Here is a 1,218-nt window from a genome sequence, read left to right as displayed (position 1 = left end):
TTTCATTTTGCTTAGGAAGACCATATTTAACTTAATATTTCGTGGCCAGGTCTGGATGACCAAAACAAAGTTATGTCTACCTCAGTGACTCAACATAGAACACACTGTAAAACATTACATTTTCGGTTTGACTCTTAACTTCGCTCTTCCCAGGATGAGACTCTGCAAATAATTTTATGAAGGAACTCCCCCAGTTTCCAAATGCCGATAAGTCAGCTGTTTTACTCCGCTTATTTTTTCTTTTATAGCCTTCCATCAGCGGCTTCGTTGGGAATGTCATCATTTCTGGCAGTCTCTGTGGCCTAAGTTTTATCCTTGCTTCTTCCTCACTGTCACCAGAGAACACAGATTTATACTTGCCGCTTCTTTGCTTACAAACGTACACTGGCTCCCTTTCACTTAACAGGATCCGAGCTTCTTAGCTGGCGGAACAAAATGGATTTACAGCCTGGCCCCAATGCCGTTTTCCACACCGCCTGCGCCAGAGCTAGGCTGTACGTGTTTTTTTTTTTTTAATTTAAAAAAATGTTTATTATTTATCTTTGAGAGAGAGACAGAGCATGAGTCAGGGAGGGGCAGAGAGAGAGGCAGACCCAGTATCTGAAGCAGGCTCCAGGCTCTGAGCCATCAGCACAGAGCCCGATGCGGGGCTCAAACCCACAAACCATGAGACCACGAGCTGAGCCGAAGTCAGACGCTCAATCGACTGAGCCACCCAGGCGCCCCGGTATTCGTTTCTTTATACGATATTGACTAGTGAAGGAATAGACTGAACATTCTTCAAACATTAATTTTATAGACCTTTAAGCACTTTTAGAAGCGTTTTACCAAAGTTTCTTATCTGTTGTTTAATCCTGTGTATTTATTGCTATATTTTAAATTGTTGTTAGGGTCACTTCAGTTGGTTGAACGTCCAACTCTTGATTTCAGCTCAGGTCATGATCTCACGGGTTCGTGGGTTCAAGCCCTATACTCTGCACAAAGAGTATGAAACCTGCTTAGGATTCTGTCTCTCTCCCTCTCTCTCTGCTCTTCCCCTGCTCTCTCTCAAAATAAATAGATAAACTTAAAATAAATAAATAAATTGATTCCATTTGCTTTTAATATGTTCCCTAGAGGCCAGATTACTTGTTCACTTCTGACGTCCTGGAAAGCAAATCCTAGAAGACTAGAATCACATCTTTTCCATTTCAGGACTAAGCACAGAGGAAGCTTTTG

The sequence above is a fragment of the Panthera leo genome, chromosome A2, assembly GCF_018350215.1.
Source record: "Panthera leo isolate Ple1 chromosome A2, P.leo_Ple1_pat1.1, whole genome shotgun sequence".
Classification (NCBI taxonomy): Eukaryota; Metazoa; Chordata; class Mammalia; order Carnivora; family Felidae; genus Panthera; species Panthera leo.
The sequence above is the reverse complement of the archived record's forward strand: the minus strand, read 5'-3'. Positions refer to the sequence as shown.